Source organism: Nasonia vitripennis, assembly GCF_009193385.2.
Source record: "Nasonia vitripennis strain AsymCx chromosome 1 unlocalized genomic scaffold, Nvit_psr_1.1 chr1_random0002, whole genome shotgun sequence".
In the NCBI taxonomy this organism is placed as follows: Eukaryota; Metazoa; Arthropoda; class Insecta; order Hymenoptera; family Pteromalidae; genus Nasonia; species Nasonia vitripennis.
Genome location: NW_022279588.1, coordinates 3,173,632 through 3,193,999, shown reverse-complemented (window position 1 = coordinate 3,193,999; position 20,368 = coordinate 3,173,632). Strand labels below are relative to the sequence as shown.

General features: G+C 34.0%; 1 protein-coding gene across 2 annotated transcripts in view; it reads right to left on the bottom strand.

Moving 5' to 3' along the window:
- LOC100117809 (rab GDP dissociation inhibitor beta) overlaps positions 1 to 20,368 on the bottom strand; it is a 139,690-nt gene that overhangs the window by 54,533 nt on the left and 64,789 nt on the right. The window lies entirely within an intron of this gene.

Genomic DNA, 20,368 nt, shown 5'->3' with positions numbered 1-20,368 from the left:
TCTCGATCACAAGACGCGGCGCCCTCCAAAATGGCGTTCTCCATTCTGATTGACTCCTAGATTTTAGCTGGTGATCGGACGCTCGATGCCACTTCGTATATGTACGAATCCTTGCTGAAATGCGCGAAAATCATAGAACGTGGATTGACCGCGTCTCAACCGCGACGAAACGAGTATTCACTCGGTGTCAAAAACACTTATTTCCGCAACGCGACGCTTACCCTAACCACCAAATAGATTTCACAATAATTAGTGACAACCGTGCCGAATATGCGACGATTTACCTTCTTCTTTATCGTCTTCTTCGGAACTTCAACTCTCCTTTCCAATAGCTTCTCTACTCTCTCTCTCTCTCTCTCTCTCTCTCTCTCTCCTCTCTCTCTCTCTCTCTCTCTCTCTCTCTTCTCTCTCTCTTCTCTCTCTCTCTCCTCTCTCTCTCTCTCCTCTCTCTCTCTCTCCTCTCTCTCTCCTCTCTCTCTCTCTCTCTCCTCTCTCTCTCTCTCTCTCTCTCTCTCTCTCTCTCTCTCTCCTCTCTCTCTCTCTCTCTCTCTCTCTCTCTCTCTCTCTCTCTCCTCTCTCTCTCTCTCTCTCTCTCTCTCTCTCTCTCTCTCTCTCTCTCTCTCTCTCTCTCTCTCTCTCTCTCTCTCTCTCTCTCTCTCTCTCTCTCTCTCTCTCTCTCTCTCTCTCTCTCTCTCTCTCTCTCTCTCTCTCTCTCTCTCTCTCTCTCTCTCTCTCTCTCTCTCTCTCTCTCTCTCTCTCTCTCTCTCTCTCTCTCTCTCTCTCTCTCTCTCTCTCTCTCTCTCTCTCTCTCTCTCTCTCTCTCTCTCTCTCTCTCTCTCTCTCTCTCTCTCTCTCTCTCTCTCTCTCTCTCTCTCTCTCTCTCTCTCTCTCTCTCTCTCTCTCTCTCTCTCTCTCTCTCTCTCTCTCTCTCTCTCTCTCTCTCTCTCTCTCTCTCTCTCTCTCTCTCTCTCTCTCTCTCTCTCTCTCTCTCTCTCTCTCTCTCTCTCTCTCTCTCTCTCTCTCTTCTCTCTCTTCTCTCTCTCTCTCTCTCTCTCTCTCTCTCTGTTACTCTTTGGTACTTCAAAATTCGGGGTTGCACTAAGGCTGAACGAGAAGGAAGTCTCTCTCGTCCTCAAAGTACCCGGAAGCCCGAATCCGCACCCTCTATATTAATCGCCTGCTGCGCGACACCGCCAGCGTCATCCGCACGAACGCTCTCTTCCATCAACGCCTAATGTACGAGAGAGAGATTAGATTAGATTAGATTAATTGCTCTTTATTTTTGTACATTTTGTTGTACATATAACAAATATAGTGTATTATGATAAAGGAGAGAGAGAGAGAGAGAGAGAGAGAGAGAGAGAGAGCGCAAACACGTCAGATTGCTCTGACGCGTCATCTGGCGCGATAGTTAAGTTGAAGTCACCGTGCAGTCATGGTGCACGGGACCCCCGCTGGACTGCGTCAGTGCGGTGGCATGGCTCAGTTAGTGTACGCGCGCTGCCCCCACTAGTCGCGCCGACTCCGCGACGGTATTAGGGCTTCGCGCGCGAGCCCGCTCTCCGCGCGCGTTCCTCGGCCGCTCTCTCTCTCTCTCTCTCTCTCTCTCTCTCTCTCTCTCTCTCTTTGTTGACTTCAGCAAGGCCTTTGATACCATCTCACCTTCCAAATTACTATCTAAACTGAGACAGCTGGGGTTCTCTAGGGCGGCTCTCCTGTGGATTAAATCATATTTACAGGAGCGATCTCAGGTGGTAATTTCGAATAAAAACGGAACTTCAGAGTAGCTTGAAACCAATCTGGGAGTTCCACAGGGTTCTGTCCTGGGACCCCTGCTGTTTAGCCTCTGTCAACGACCTGCAAAATATACTCCACGGTAACACAATTAAACATCTTTTTTGCGCGGACGACCTCCAGATCTATCTACACAACAACAAAGATAATTTCCTGGACGGCGTGGCTCGACTGGCAGAAGCGGCACGGCTGGTTTCTGGCTGGGCGGAGAGCTCCGTTCTGCGACTTAAATCCGGCAACTTACTTGGAAACCGCAGGTGGATGCTATCACGAAAAAAGTAAACAAAGCCCTGTATAGCCTACGGTTTATCAGGGGCTGCACGACTGAGACTCTCCGCAGAAGGCTAGTTGACTTATACAACCGCACATCGACTACTGTACTGTGACCATCCTGGACGCGTCTAACGAACAACGAATACGGATACAGAGACTGAGCAATTCGTGTGTGAGATTCATCTTTGGGGTTAGAAGAGACACATCAGTCCCTACCGGAGGCGTCTAGAATGGCTTCGCACCGATTCCAGAAGGCTCTACTTTAAGGCCATTCTATTATGCAGAATAATCCAGATCGGTGAACCTTCGTATCTGGCCTCATTGTTCAATAAACACAAGCTAAGACCCTCCAGTAGGGGAGTTCCCCCGGAACTAAGCATCACTACCGTGAGTACTGAAACCGGGGCTAGGGCCTTCCAGGTCCAGGGTGCTCGGTTCTGGAACTCTCTCCCTTCTACTCTGCGAAACCTGCCATCTTTCGCCTCTTTCAAGGGGGCACTGCGGCGGCACCTGCTGGCCACTGAATCGTGACGACTCTGAGCCCTTTGGCGCTGCATTCTTAATTTTAATCTAGTTTTAATCTAGTCAGACTCGGCCCTTAGGCCATAAAAATTTTTTCGATTTCAAGCGTGCAATACAGATAGGTCTATGACTAAACCTTAAATGTACAGCGTAATATTACAAGAGTTTAATGTGATAATTAAATATAACGAAATGTGATTTTATGTGATTTTATGTGACGGTATTTTTATACTGAAGTATTTATTTTTATCTGCATAGGACAATCAATTTGATTTTCTCAATTGCTGTTATTATATATTTTATGTTCTCTTTTTGTTAGACTGTATGCGACACAGTCTTATGTGATCCAAATTGTATTATTTTTTGCTTTTAGCAAATGAAGACCTATCTATCTATCTATCTATCTACCTGTCGCACTCGCCCCCCCCCCTCTCTCTCGCTCCGCCGAGTTACCGCGGCGCGCTCACCTATACCTCACTCTGCCTCGTGCTGTTTTTTGCGCTCGTCTCGATCTCGCTTCTTCGGTTCGTGACGCGACTCCTGGTGCGAGCAGGTGCGTGTCGGCTGCGACGGTACAGCGATATCCGACAACACCTGGCGATCCGCAGCGGCGCTACAGTGAGGGCATAGTCACATGCCGAGCCTGCAGGGGAGCCACCGTTGCTCCATGCGGCTGGCAGGTGAGGTTAACTTCCTCGGCGCAACGAAAAAAAAGCAAAAGGGTTTTGCAACTATTGCGGCAGAATCGTGCATACAATAGACATTTGCCGAACTAAGGAATATAAGTTGAATAATGGTCGAAACAATAACAACTTTAACGCAAATAATGGGGGGTGTAACGACACAAATAATCAAGACGGTAGATATAACAACGGGAATAGACGACTAAATGATTACAACAATAATGGGAATCAAAACAACGAAGCTACAGTCGAAATAATAAAAACAATAACGGTTATTTCGATCGTAACGGTGATTTAAGAAAACAACAACGCACCTTGCTATGATGGTAATAATAATAATGCAAACAATGAGGGATCAAACGACAGACGTCCAGAAAACCAAAACAAGAACAATCTTTTAAACTAGATATCTGCTCGATTCAATCCTCAAGTGTCGAGTAGACAGGATGCATGGATAACGCAAAGCTGTCATACGAGCCAAAAATTTAACAGCGATGTCATGCAGCAGAAAATCTGAAACCTTACAGCAAATTAACTGACACCATGAATCACAGGAGCTTCAGTGATAAGAAAATAAATTAGAAAATCCATCCTCGAAAACCGTCAACTTCAGCCATGCAAAATAATTCGTGATGGACACTAAAGGCAGCAGAAAACAAATCAGATAAAACTATAACAAAAAGCTGCAAACAGCGCAATACCGTCAACATTAGGTTGGCAAAAGCAGGATGCTCCCCGCCGCTAATATCGCTTCAAAGTAAATGCATAACAAGAAATGAGGCAGACTTTTACATTGATACAGGAGCCAAAATTTCCATAGTTAAAAGAAAATATATCACAAATATGCAAGTATACAATACTTGCAATCAGAGGACGTAGTACCGGGCATGACTATGGGTAAAATAAACACGGAAATTAGTAATATTATTACGTGCAACTTACACGTTGTCTCCGATAGCTTCCTCATTGACGTTGCAGGTCTCATCGGATGCGACATTATACGCGAATACAACGGAAAAGTAGGTTTTTCAAGCCATTACGATTACAAAATAAATTATTTCCTTTTAAGCAAGAAGAAACTTTCACTGTACCAGCCAGATCACGCCAAATTATATGTGTAAGAGCAACTAACCCAGAGGTGAAGATTGTATACGTCCTAATACAAGACTTGGGAACAAATATTTTATTTGGAAATTTTCTCGCAACAAACAAAAATAATATGCTGTACGCATACTGCTACAATACAGGCAACTGCCCTGTAAAGCTGCCTGTACCACATGTAGAACTAATCGAGTGTCTCACTTCTAGACAATTTAGCGGCAATGTAGGCGATGAGGACGACCACATTGGCGCATCTAATTATGTAAACATACGTTTACTATTTTGTAACACAAAGGAGCCTATTAACGTCGCTGTGAAAAATAAAATTTTAGCAGAGAATCTAGATTTAAGAGAAGAAAAAGTAAATAAAATTATGTCCAATATAGATACAAAAGGCTGCACCGAGGAAGAAGTAGAACATGTGCGTGATTTAATAATAGTATATTACGATACATGTGATTTAAACGGCCCATTATTATACGGCGTGTAATAATGGGTCGATTTAAGTCACAAGTATAGTATACTATTTTATAGCATCTGCCTGCCCTAAGTCTGCTATGTAACAACTATCGGTGACGTAAACAGTCCTGTACTGCACCATGTGGTTAGCGTCCGAGCGTAGCAAGGACGATAAAGCACGGTGCAATAAAGAACTGTTTAGGTCACGGATAGGTGTGACTTAAGGGGACACCTTTAAACTTCGAAAAAATGGATTTTTTTTATTGCTTATTTTGACAGAAAATTTTCCGTAAAACACGCTCCTGAAACTCGTTTATCAAAATTAAAAAATTTCCCGCAAAGTTATAAGCAAAATACTAAAACAAAATTTTTATCGTTTTTAATACGACTAATAATTTTAATTTTAAGTTTTATTAATTCAATCTAAATAAAATTTTTAGCATGGTAAAATTAAAGGTATTTATGCTAAATATTACTATAAAAATTTTAAATGATTTACTTTAATTTTGTGATTTTTACTTGTAATTCTTTTTTTCAGGGTTTAAAGGTGTTGTGTCTCCTTAAACGTGGGCTTAGGTCACGCAGTGCTATAAAAGATTTTTCAGGAGTGTTTGGTTTAGAAGGCGAGCCTTTGCCAACAACCAATGTACTTTAGCATGTTATTTAATTAAAAACAGGCAAAGTTGTACATGTCAAGCGTTTCCGACTTCCAGTCAATTTGAGGAAACATTTGATTCACGAAGTAGAAGAATCAAGAAACAATCAAATCGTGGAACCATCAGATTCAGATTTCTGCAGTAATTTATGGATTTTTCCCATAAAGCCAGATGCCAACGGTAATCAAAGATGGCGATTAGTTGTTGATTTTACGCAGCTAAACGAGGACGAAGAGGGCACAAGGTGGCCGCTACCATTTACAAGTGATACTTTGGAACTTTTAGCCCCGGCGAAAATTATTACGGTTGTTGATTTAAAGCAAATTTCCATTAAATTCCAATCCATCCAGATTCAGCGCCATATACTGCATTTAGCACTCCGATAGGCGTCAATGGCTTTCAACATACAATTTAAAAGAATACCTATGGGCTTGAAAACTGCTAGCAATACTTTCGCAAAGGCTATGTAATTATCAATGGCCGGACTACAATCTGAAGAAGTGGCCATTTACTTGGGCTATTTTATGATATTTGGCAAAGATTTGGAAAAATATGCCAAAATATTCAAGAGAGTTATGCAACGGCTATTAGAAAATCTACCTATTGAACCAAAGAAGTGTCATTTTTTTAAGCGAGAAGCTGCAGTATTGGGACATATTGTTGGAGGAGCATGCATTTGTACAGATCCGAAAAAGGTTGAAGCTGCAGCAAAATATTCAGTACCAACCAATACTAAGAAAGTAAGGCAAGCAGTAGCTTTCTTCGTATATTACAGAATGTATATAAAAGATTTTGCCAAAATAGCCAAACTACTATACGATTTATTACGCAAGAATGTGAAATTTCATTGGAATGAAGAACAACAAGCGCCCTTTGATGAACTTAAAAAAATACTGTTTAGTGAACCAGTTCTAGCAGCTTCAGATTTATCCCTACGTTTTATTGTAACATGTGACGCCAGTGACTATGGGCTAGGGGCCGTTATAAGTCAAGGAAAGACCGGGCAAGATCAGCCGTGCGCTTATGCTTCGAGGCCACTCAAGGGCAATGAACTTAGATATTCAACATATGACAAAGAACTTCTCGCCATAGTATTCGTAAAGGAGCAGTTTAGACACTGGCTATATGGCTGAAAATTCACCGTGGTTACAGATCATGAACCTCTCAAGCATTTTCACAGCACGAAGAAATGCGATTCAATAGATTAAAAGCAGCCCTACGAGGATATGATTTCGATATAGTATACAGGCTGGGCCGTACTAATGTAAATGCAGACGCTCTCTCACGCAACCCAATCATACCCAAAGGCGAGAAAAATCCAGAACTACCGCGGGCTTTATTAAATGAACTCGCTAGTGAACAAGAATACGAGAATAGTAATTTCGATGAAAAATCGCCACCTGCAAGACTATTTATCACCAAAGCAAACGAAGAAAATGCCATAACTAAATTGCAAAAAAAGAGACCTCATCCAGATTTTGAAAATTCACTAACCAACATTCCTTGTAAACGAGATAAAGAGACTAAGGTTTTATTTAGAAAAGGAGAGGTACTTGCAGTAAGAAATGGGGAAGATACTTTTTTTATGCATATTGACGCATCAAGTAATTGATAAAGAAACCGAAGTACTAATTCGTTGGCTAACACAGCTAAACAAGGAAGACAATTTCATATACACATTAGATTACAGAGACTGTATACTATTTGCTACTATTCTGACAAATGTGAAAGTGACAAAATCAGGCAGGGATAAATATATTTTAGACCCAAAGGAGAAACAGCGAAATAAATCAATATTACACGATTCAATAAGGGCAGAATTCAATACCTTACCGGACCTATAAGATAGATAAGATTGTCGGATTGATAAATTTCAATTAATCAAAAAGCACGATTTCAAAAACGTTTCATAAGAATTAACTATACGGGTGAGGGTAGAAATTTTAAAAAATAAAGATTTGAAAGGCAAAAATTATGAATTATATTATAAAGAAAGGTAAAATTATAAGTCCCAGAATATTGGAAAGGTATAATATTGAAAACCTAAATTTGGAAATTCCTAAAAATATCGCTTCTGCATTGTTTTAACTACAAATATCACCTTTCGTAATATTTCAATTCAACATTTTTGTTTTATAAATTTATTAATTTCTAGTCGTCAACATGGCGGAGACGAGCGCAGGCTCGTCGTGTGCACAAGCGACAATTTATTACAAATGTCATCCTAAAATAGAAGTGAAAACAGTTGTGTGTCTAATTAGTGAAAGTGAGTACCACACAAGTGATTTTGCAAGATTAGATGGTGCGATTAAATTAAGTAGTGTATTGGGTATATGCAACGAACATCATGATCTCGATCTAACCTCAAATATAAGTAAAGAAACGCTGAGTAATGATGCGAGACATATAGTCGCTCAGATAAAATCAAACCATAACTCGGAATCTAGAAAGGAATTGCGCGATAATTTAGAAATCATCAGTGATGAAGAAGAAGGAGAAGTGTATGAGAATAGTTTGTAAAGAGAAAATTCACTGTTAAGGGAACTAAATAAAAAATTAACAGAAAAAAACAAGATGCTAAAAGATTTACTGGAGAAACAAAAAAGTGACACAAATACAGTGAAAAATAAAACTTTTGCGGAAATAAGGTCTTATTCAAAAACTAGTACCAGGTCAAAAAGGGTACCTAGCATAATAATAAAAAACAAATCAGCACATACCATTGATCAGATAAACTTGTTTGTAGCACACTATTTAAATAAGGATAAGGCAATTCAGACCAAAAAAGTTCACAAGAAAAAGGATGAAGTGATTGTTAATTGTTTGAATGAAGAAAGTACAAGTAAAGCTTTTAGTATATTACAGAAAAAACTAGCTAATGAATGTGAAGTGAACAAAGAAAAAGTAAAAAATCCAAATGTAAAAGTAGTTGGAATAATTAATTTTGAAGACCAAGATGATAAAAAATTGGAAGAAGATATAAATGAAAGAAACTTTAGTAAATAGGTGTTTCGCAAGAAACCATTTTAGGTCCTTTATTTTTTATCCTATATGTTATGACTTACTGATAGATATGCTAAAAGACTCTATAATGTCTTATGCAGGCGACACAGTCGTCATCTCGAGTGATGACTCGTGGTCGGCAGCACACGACAAGATGAATTTTTATCTTAGCAAGATTGCCAAATCGCTGATGTTAAATAAACCATCGTTAAATGTAAATAAAACTATATACATAACCTATGGCAACTACTGTGATAGTGTTCCAGAGGATATAAATATTAAAATTGAAGGCAACTTTATAAACAGGGTTGAAAGCCATAAATATTTAGGGTTACATTTCGATTACAATATGAAATGGAATATACACATTGACTCCATTGTAAAAAGAACAAGATATTTAATTTTTGTCCTTGTAAAAATTAAAAGTATAATGGATAGAAAAACCTTAATGATGATCTACCATGCATTCTTCCAGGGCCTAGTCAATTATGGAATAATTGCCTGGGGTGGGGCATATAACAATTGTATGTACTCGATACAAAGAGTACAAAAGAAAAAATTAAAAATTATTAACAGAAATCATTTTGAAACACAAAATTCCCCACTAACAGTTAGGCAGTTTTTCCAAATTGAAGCAATAACATATCACTATGGGAAAATAAGGGATATTTATTGTAAAAATACGAAAACTATTAGAAATAAGAGTACATCATTGCCGAAAATTAATAAATCTATAAGTAAGAAAAGCAGCTACTACATGGCTGTGAAAATTTTCAATTTACTCTCTAATGATCTCAAAGAGTTAACAGTTAGAAAAGTAACTATGAAAAATAAATTAAAGGATTTCATAATAAATCTAATAGTATGAAATGAATTAGAGACACTAGTTTAACTTCTGTTATAAGTACAAGAAAGAACAGTACGAAAGGATTAATTTTAGTTTTCAGTTTTTAAGCTATCGGTATAATTATTGTGCCATACCTATGTACATGCAATTTGTTTGCCTCTATAGGAAGCCTTTAAAAGGCTTATATATATGGTCATAAATAGATAAAGAAATAAATAAAAATCTCAGTTTATAAATTTTGAATTTCTTATCTTTACCCTTTCTAATTTTTATTTTTCAAAATTTCAAAGTTTCAATACATGTATATTCGAATAAGGTTTTACTGTTTAAAAATTGTATTATTTAATTATAATAACAAACTTAATAAGCGTATCTTAGAATTTTAAGGGGTCCAGCCTGGGTTAAACCCTGCAAAAAAACAACAAAATATTCATCTGATAAAATTTTTTTCTTTTTACGTACAAATATTAATTAAATTTATTAGCTATGTATACAACGTATGGATAATAATAATATTTAATTAATATTTTTCAGAAATGTCTTTTATTAGGTCTGAGGGGGCATATTTAAGGTACATTTTAAGCTCTGGTAGAGTAAAGAAGACGATCCGGATATTTCACAAAGCCGTGGCAAGTGACTAAAAACATTTATTTATGTAGTAAAATGTCATGAATTTTGGTCAGTGATTTTATATGGTATATATATGATATTTTTCGGTAGGAAAAGTGTATATTGTAAATATTTTTAGTAGATATCTTTTGTTTTTTAATGTACGTAAAAAGAAAAAATTTTTATCGAACGAATATTTTGTTGTTTTTTTGTAGGATTGAACCCAGGCTGGAGGCCCCCTTAAGTAAATTTAATAGAGAGAGAGAGAGAGAGTGTGTATATATATATATATATATATATATATATATATATATATTAGATAATGAATGTGAGTTTTGTAAAGCAAAACATTTTAAAGGAGCAATATTCTACGATAAAAAATACAATCATTGTCATAAAAATAAGGTTATTCTTGATGATAACACACCATATTCTCAAGAATTGAAGGATCTATTATTTAAAAATAATTTCAAAGGTATTAATTTTAAGAAAAATATAAAAGGTTGCAATAATTTATTTGCATTTGCCAGTTTTGGGTCTAAATTAGTATACTTTAACAATCCGGGGCCACAAGTATTAAAGATATGTAGACAGGTATATCATAATTCATATTCATTACATCCGAATGAAAACAAAAACCCGAAATATGGCAAATTGTATATTATTTACAATGAAATTGCAAATAACTATAAAATTGATAAATCCGATTCAAACACACGAATTTTTCTGTACTTCGTTGTCTTTAAAAAATCCTTTTGCAAAAGCATATAAAATGATGTATGAAATAGAAAATGAAGAAATTATTAATGCTCATAATAATAATATCATTACACCTCCTGAAATAGTCATGTCATTAACACGTGATCATCATACAAAGAATAAATCATATTTCGCAACATGAAATGAAGTTGCTATTGTATACATAGGAAATGATGGCGAACCTCCGTTTGACCGTGATATACGTATTTATCAAAAAATTGAAAAACCATAACAAATAAATATTTTCAGTAAACATCTTGACCCAGTAACACAGTCTTTGATATTTCCTTTTGGTTATCTAGGATTGTAACCTTATATAAAATGTACAAAAAAAAAAGATATAAAAATAATAATATATCTACACTACAGGTTTATTCATATAGATTAAGCATACGTGGTGATTTCAATCCTTATTTGAATTTATAAAATTTATCACAACAATTTATTGTTGTTGTTTGGACAAGGATCGAAGGATGTCGATTATATTACTTACATATTCACCAAGCACAATTATTGCATTCATTAAAAAATTAAATGTATAAAGGATTAATGGATCACGTTTCTAATCGGGCAAATATTGATAATTCTCGAATTGGAAAAATGGTAATATTACCATCATCTTATATAGGTAGTCCTAAATCAATACAACAAAATTATTTAGATTCAATGACTTAACTACAAGTCGACGGAAAACCAAATACTTTTATAACAATGACATGTAATCCTAATTAGAAGGGAATTCAAGAGAATTTATTACCGTATCAAAGCATAATAGATCGTCCGGATTTGATCTCAAGTCTTCCATGAACAAATTAAAATTTTAAAAACCGAACTACTAAAAAATAATATTTTTGGTAGAGTTAAAGGTTATGTTTACGTAATAGAATTTCAAGAAAGGGGATTACCACATATTTATATGTTATTATGGTTGCATACGAATGATAAATTTCGAGATACTGATCAAATTGACTCTATCATAAGTGCTCCCGCGTAAAAATATTATATGAGATCTCATATGACTGAAATTCGTACTGAGATCCATATGAGATTTATATGAGATGTATATGAGATCGCATATGAGATCTCATATACATCTTATATAAATCTCATGGATCTCAGTACGAATTTCAGTCATATGAGATCTATATGAGATCTACATGAGATCTACATGAGATCTCATATAAGATCTCATATAAGGTCTCATATAATATTTTCACGCGGGCTGAAATACAAAATGAAAATGAATATCCAAGATTGTATAATATATTAAAAAATAATATGATACACGGTCCCTGTGGATCACAAAATAAAAATTGTGTTTGTATGAATGAAGATGAAACACGTTTTACTACAAAATTTTCCTAAACGTTATGTCAATCAAACCCACTATAATCCTGATGGTGACCCTTCTTACCGACGAAGAAAAAATAATAACAAAATTACGTTTTTAAAACATAGGATTGCAAATAATAGTTTTGTCGTACCGTATAATACATATTTATTATTACTTTTAGAATGTCATATTAATGTAGAAATATGTAGTATGATTAAAGCTATAAAATATTTATTGAAATATTTTCATAAAGGTCCTGATACAGCTCTTGTGAAATTTGCAAATAAACATAATCCAGGTAATGAAGACAATGTAAACGAAAATAACGATACATATAAATATAATGAAATATCACATCTCTCCACCAGATATGCATGTGCACCTGAAGCTATATATCGCATATGGGAAGTTTTACTACATGAGCAATCTTATGCAATTAAAAGATTAGCTGTTCATGAAGAAGATAAACAATATGTTTATTATCAAGAAGGATGTGAACACGAAATGATTGATAAAAATGTCCATACTACATTGACATCTTGGTTTGACTTAAATAAAGAAGAGAAAAATGCAACGCAATATTTATATCACGAAATTCCGTACCATTATGTTTTCAATAAAAAAACAAATAAATGGAATAAAAGAAAAAAATGTGTAAAAAGCTCTTATTAGTAGAATGTATTTTGTGAATCTAAATAAGCGTGAAGCATTTTTCCTACGACTTTTATTATTACATGTACGTGGTGCAAAATCATTTGCGGATATACGTACTGTAGATGGAATTATTTATGATAAATATGGAAATGCTTGTATATCAAGAGGTATTATCAGTACTGATGAAGAATGGAATAAATGTTTGGCAGAAGCTGCAGTATTCAAGTTTCCAAAATCCATGTGTGAATTATTTGCATACATTCTTGTATTTTAAAGACCTATTAATTCGTTAGAATTATACGATAAATATAAATGTCACTCTATGGACCCGAAATTACCAAAAATTCAAGCAGAACAAAGACCTTTAAAAAACATAGGAAGTAGTTTATCATTACATGGGTTGAGATTAAACGATTTCCATACATATATATAGTATTAAAAATAATTACGATGGTGAAGAATATAATAACGAATTACAAGTATGTAAAGATGGTGAAAATTTAGAAACATTAATTAATTCTTTGTCTACCGATCAAAAAAAAAATGTATGATCTGATCATTAATGCTAGTATAGGAAATAAATATTATTTTATCGATGGTCTCGGTGGTAGTGGTAAGAGTTATTTACATAACGTGATGATTAAATATTTAATTTCAATGAATTTTCCGTTCATTACAATGGCCTGGACTGGTATTGTTGCTAATTTATTATATAATGGAAAAATTGTCCATAGTATTTTCAAATTAACATTAAATATTAATGAACAAACAACGTGTAATATTTGTCCTAATTTAAAATATGGTAAACATATTAAAAATGTAAAAATTATAATTTGGGATGAAATATCAATGGTTTCAAAACATGCTTTTGAAGCAATTGATAAATGTTTTCGTGATATATGTAAAAATGACCTTCCTTTTGCAAGGAAAGTTATTGTAACATCTAGTAAATTTAGACAAACCCTGCCTATAGTGTTGCATGGAAATAGAACAAAAATCCTTAAAACACCTGTAAAAAGGAGTTTTTTATAGTCAAAATTTTCGAGACTATCATGAAGTAAGAATCTACGATTACAAAATCTAGATAATAAATTTAAAAATAGGTTACTTGCCATGGGTGACAACAAAAATATGACTAAATATGAATTAGAAAATAATATAAGAGAAATACCAAAACAATTTATTTGTGAAAATGATTTAATGACAGAAATTTTTGGACATAAAATTATCCTAATGATTCGACATTAAATAATAAAGTTATATCGTCACTGTTAAATTCTAATTTACTAAAAATAAATAAAAGTATAGTTGAAAGAATAGATGAAGACCACTATATATACTATAGTGATGATCGAATCCAAAGTGACGCAGATGACAAATTGGCAAACACGATACTTACAGAATTTTTGAATTCATTAACACCTAATGGATTGCCACCATATAAATTAATATTAAAAGAAGGTGCAATAATTAGTAGCTTAAAAAATTTAGACATTGATGGTGGTCTTTGTAATAATACAAGTTTAATAATTAAAGATATGAAACAATATGTTTTTACAGCAGAAATTATTACTGGAAAATTTTCCGGTAAACAAGTATTATTTGCCTCGTATCGATTTAGCTCTATCACTAGATAAAATATCATTTGGTATGGTTAGAAGGCAATTTTCAATAAGACTTAGCTTTGCTATGATAGTAAATAAATCTCAAGGCCAATCGTTTGACAAAGTTGGTTTATATTTATCAAGCACATAAATTATCAAGAACAACATCATAAGAGAAATTAAAAATTTTTAAATGATAAAACTGCATACAAAAATAATAAAAATATTACGAATAATGAATTTAAAAAATAAAAATTAAACGACGAAATGAAAATTTACACAAAAAACATAGTCTATTCTAATATATTCAGAAATTAATTATATGAATTTGGTAAACATTACTAAAATATAGAGTATCTTTTGATTGATTGGGTAATCGCTACTAATACAACAATACTAAAGTATAAATTATATATTGATTTGCTGAGAACTCTTCACTATTAGTACATTACTGAAATCTGCGTCATCTCCACTAATAGTACATTACTCAAATTTAAATTATTTTTTGATTGGTCGAATAATTGCCACTAATTATACATTACCAAAATTTAAATAATATATTGATTGACTGAGTAATCGCCATTAATTATACATAACTAAAATATAAATTCTATATTAATTGGCTAATTGGCTATTAAAAATGTCACATTTAATAATTAACGCCAGTCTCCACTCCGTAAAACGCAGAGAGCAAACTTACAACTAATATTGATATAAATAATCATTTATAATAGTATCATTTCCAGGCTTCTTTGCAAAAACAAGCATGAAACAAGATCATATCTGCACAGATGATTATTATTCGCAGCATCCTTTTCATCTGGACCAAATCTCAAGATCACTACTAATGATATATGTGAAACATACATATGTATCTATGTGGCGCATATGATTAAAAAATAATTCAGATTATAAATAAAAATAAACATATTTGCCATATTTCTCTAAAAAGATTATGATTTAGAGCATCCGACACATCTGGACCAATCTTACTGTGTTTTTGATATATGTATACATATATTTTATTTCTAATCAACACCAAAAAAATCACATAAATATAAATATTTATCATTATTTTATACCAATATGTAATTTATGTGAAATGTTTCATAACCCGGTCACTTTTTGTGAACCATTCTTTATCGAAAAAGTACTTAAATCTGATTTTTTTTGTAGTAGGATTATGTATTTATGTTCGTACCACATATCTATCATAAAATAATTATCATCCCAGAATGATTCACTAGTTCCGGTGAATTTATACATAATTGCTCATTTTAGTGTTTTAATATAGTGTAGATAATCAAGGACTCTAATGCTCGTTGTATTTCAATCCTAAACTTTTTTAATATAGTAATTACAAAGAAAATGTATTAAAATTTGTAACTATTTGTAAAATAAATTTCATAAATTTTATTTTATTATCAATTTTATAAAGGATTATATTTGAAATTAGTTTTTTTTTTTGTAAAAATAATAGAAATTACATATGTGTCTTTGGGATGCGTTGTAGCACGGATTAGAAATGTTTTAAAAAAGTTTGATGATTTTAATTTCATCATCAGTTATATTGTTATAATATTTAGTATACTCAAAAGATTGTATATACATTATAATAAAAATGAATTCTTAATTTTTATTTATGGATTACTAAACGAATATTTCATTTGAATTGTATTTTATAAGAAAATTATATTGTGCATTTGATTTTTAGTAAATTTCAATTAAAGATACAAATGGCTTTTAAATGTTGGTGATGAAATATTGCCAACTAATTTTGAAAGTATCAACGTAGTAGTTTAAATACCAAAAGGAATTTTATGCACTAACAATATTATTGATAAAACGTATGGTGGTAGCTTTAACAAACAAAATATTAATGAAAGAGTAATTTTATCTCAAAAAAATACAGATGTACTAAGTATTAATAATGAAATTTTATCAAAAATGGAAGGTGAAGTTGAAGAATATTGTAACGGGGTGAGACTTTTGACGTAAGAGGAGAAAATCACAAAAAGAGACGCCGGGACCGAGAATCGATTCGGCGCTCCCGAGATCTCTAGGCGCGCGTGCTACTGATTGAGCCAACGCCGCCCTATTTCGTCACTCTCTATCCTGTCTCGATTACCGGCGTGGCGAGGGACGTTGTTCCTCGTTACAATATATAATATAGATTCAATGTTTAATCATAACGACAAAAATTTAAGAACTGATTTACCATTTGATTTTACAAATAAACTAACACTAGAGCCTTCTACCATATAAATAAAAAATCAAAAGAAGGAGCAATTGTTATATTATTAGGAAATACAAATTTAAATGATGGATGAATCTTACGGACAGTGCAAAAATTTCTCAAAACATTGCACCGAGTGCCATAATGGTCCAGCAGGGATAATTAAGGTTTTAGCACGGTAAAGTTAAAGGTATTTATACTAAATATCACTAAAAAAAATTTCAAATGATTTACTTTAATTTTGTCAATTTTACTCATAATTCTTTTTTTCAGGATTCAAAGGTGTTGTGTTCCATTAATGAAATGAGAGAAAAAGAAATTTATTGATTCGCTCGAAGTTAGCATATTTATGCTCTACTGTCCAGAGAACATGTACATATGTTCTCAAAGCCAAACAAAAAATATGCAGCAGAAAGCATACCATTATCTTTTTCTGCTAAAAAGATCCACAACCGGTAAATAATCTCTACGCAAAAGCAGCAATTTATTTTAAAAATTCTGAAATTCCTTAATTTTTGTATGAGGTAAGACAGTCATTCTTAGCTCCTATTCTTACATACACAAAAATAACACTAGCAAATCTCATCTCTGTTCTAGTGATTGTTTCAATAACACACTTTAGTTTTAGACAACGAACAATATCAAATAAATAATCTACAATATCAAGCTTGGCTCGTCAATCGATGACATGTAGCAAGATCAAAATTAAAAGGAAGTTATGTATAATTCAATTTCGCCAGATACAGAGAAAGTTATTATTGCACACAACATACGGACAAATCTATTTAATAATCCCATTTTTAATTATTCTAACGTAATATCCACTTAATTACCTATTGAATTATTCGATCACACTAAAACTTTATACAGCTTATAGAAATAAAAAAGATCAATAACTACTTTAAGATTCGTCATTATCATTATATGTGTGTACATTTTGCGCATGTTCATAGTCTTTCATGCTTATTTCAGAATCATTAAGTGTACTGAAAAATTTGTCCAGATCAGGTAAAGTCGTTTGATCCAATTTATCTCACGAAGTAACGTACTCATATGGGAGCATACCTTTTCTCGTCAGCGGATTAATTTTTTCTTTTTCTAAGCTTGAAAATTCTCTATCGATGATCTTATATTCTTCGAGACACGAGGATAATTTTTCGAGCGATAAAGGCATGAAACGAAAAGAATCAATAAATTTGAATTTAATATCATTATTCGCCACACTCTTCGTAAACGAAATATACTTCTCTTTTGTTATAGGAAGTAAATAGACCTGCCCAGGAAAATGATTCGTTACTAACTACATAAAATGAGCATCATAACCACTTAAATTGTGAAATATTACAGATATAATTCTAGAATCTTGATAATTGAGATTGCAACCAGCATGTGCAGCATCATGATATTTTCTTGAAAGGTGACAATGATCTTGAACTTTCACATTACTGCCCAAAAATGTTTTTTCACAAATATGACAGACAGTAGCAGTATTATAACTGATTATTTCGTCCAACGTGAGAGGAGTCATAAGTATAGCATTTTTATATAAATCGGCGACACTCATCTCAATAATTCGCAGATTTTCAGCAAACAAGCGAGCGGTTTCAACACCCCTGTAGGATCTACATACAGATAGAGTATCATCGTAAGCACACTTAAAATAATAGCCAATGCTATAAATTTCATGCTTTTGCATAGGCGTTGTATTGCTCTCACCATCGTCTTCACTTTCAAGTGGTTTTAATAGCCATTCACAATCAGCATAAATTATAAATGGTACTTTTTCTTTAAAACTATAGTTTTTAAACTCTACGTAATATCTGCCCTCTGCAGGGAGTTTAACTTTATAATCGTTTAGGAATTTGCAGTGTTTTTCATGTATTGCTAATTTTTTTTACTTGAGAAAAAATTTAAGCATCGATCGCATATAAACCTTTTCTTCTTTCTACGTGCAAGATTATCACTTACTAAGCGTGTCAGATTTTTTTATACACAAAGTGAGATATGTTCTCTTCCAAAGAGTCAGTGTCCACTTCGGTGAGTAAAAGAAGATTTACATGGTTTTCTTTTTTCTCTGATGTCAGATAGAGAGGTACAATACTTCTCTCATCAAGTCCAAAAACATTTACTGAAATTCTATTGTTTTGCTTCTCAAACTTTGGAATTTTTTTCAGTAAAACTGGAAATTTGATTCCACTCATATTAAGTTCATCTTCGTATGGTAAATAATTTGTCACTCGATTTAGATGTTTTTTTGATGGAACAGGGTGTAAGGCAGATAGAATTTCCCATTTGAAGCATTGATTATCAGAATTTTTAAGATTTATGCACGCTTCTTTTTTAACCAAAAATTCTGGCAGAGGTATACGAGCAACTAGTATGTATTGGATTAAATACATTCATGTTAATTTGTATATTGACAATGTAATGAAAAGTCCAACCAGAATCTTGCTCTTCAAATTCCTCTATGTTAGTGAGAAGAGGTTCCACGATGTGATCAATAAACCACTGTTTAACTATAGATGCTGCAAAAATTTCTGTATTTTTTGTATTGGAATGCTTTTTTTCAATACATTCTTTCTTCATTTAGATATATATGTTACTGTATATGTGAATTATTGTCATTTAGATATATATGTTACTGTAGGATACAAATTTCGACACGGCGGTGACATGTACAGTTCTTATATCGTATAAATAGGCTTCCTTACTTATTCGATACAGCGAAAATCTAGAAAAATATTGTCATGAGAATAGCATAAAACTTTTGCAATATAATGTTGGTTTAAGTGGCAGCTCCCCTCCCCCCCAAAAACATTGTGCGGACACCGTGCGGTCACGGTACCGTCTAGCGTGCTCCAAAACGCTGTCACGCGTGACTGCCAGGTACCTGTGCAGATACCGGTCATATGACGAGCATGTGCAAGAGCATTTTGACGGCAGGCGTGCTTTGAAATGCTGCATGCGTGCAAGCCTTTTGCGGGCACTGTGGCGAGTATTTGGCGGCATCGTGCTTGCATTCTGAAAAAAATTTGCTTTTAATTGACACGCGTGCCGATCGTGTGCAGGCAATATATGGGGGTTTGTGGGGGTATTGTGCGCACATTTTCCGGCATTTTTGGGATTCCGTGCCCGCTTGTTGCAGGCATTTCCCGAAATTCCCGGAATCGCGCCTGCCCGCATTTATTGGAGGATATGAGCCTCCAATATAAATGACTTGCAAACAAATAATTTTATTATAAATTTATTAAAATACTTATAATTATTAATACAATAACATTTACCAGTGCAATATTTACAATAACAAATTTAATAAAGTTTTAACACTATTTTACAAAACATCGAAAATTTCGTAATTATTAAAAACATAAATCTATACGATAAGATAATAAATCTATCGCTATATCTATTATTATATTGTCACAAGCAGCAACGCAAAAATTTTCTCTTCTTCGTTGATGGACTCCTGGGGTAAATCTTCCATCTGCGAGGTGAAAAACAGCTGCTGCTGGTACTGCTTCTCTCGGTGCTCCGGCCAGCTCTTGATGTTGTGGCTAGATTTGCTGCTGAAAAAGAAATCATTCTATTAATAAACAATGTGAGGCTTGTATAAGGGGGGTGGTGAGAATGGCCCCGACCTCGCATCTCTCCGTATATGTGCAAAATTTGAACTACCTAGCTTCGACAGAAAACAAATGGCATGAGAAAGTGTCTTTAAAGGGTAGTAAATTCTGCTGCCGCTAGGGATTTGACAGATCTCAGTAGTATCTCGAACTCCGGGCAGCAAGATGGAAGGCCACCTGCTATCCATACAGATTGGTTTAGATCCTCTGCA